Source organism: Antrostomus carolinensis, unplaced genomic scaffold (genome assembly GCF_000700745.2).
Source record: "Antrostomus carolinensis isolate BGI_N321 unplaced genomic scaffold, ASM70074v2 scaffold36265, whole genome shotgun sequence".
NCBI classification, from domain to species: Eukaryota; Metazoa; Chordata; class Aves; order Caprimulgiformes; family Caprimulgidae; genus Antrostomus; species Antrostomus carolinensis.
In genome coordinates this window covers 8,822-9,029 of record NW_010319026.1, presented here as the reverse complement: position 1 = coordinate 9,029, position 208 = coordinate 8,822, and positions in this window count along the sequence as shown.

Sequence of the window (208 nt, the reverse complement as noted above, 5' to 3'; positions counted from 1 at the left end):
GCTCAGCACCGATGCCCAGGAGCTATGCTGCGGGGAGATGGGAGCAAGCAGGGTGTGAGGAGAACCTCTGGGTCTGTGCTCAGGGGGGTCCTCACACCCAAAAACACAGAGCCCCTGTGCCATGCCATCAGCATCCTGGGTCATCAGTAACCCCAGTTGGGGTGAGTGCCCGCTCCCAACATGTGCTGGGCAGGGACCTGTGCAGGCA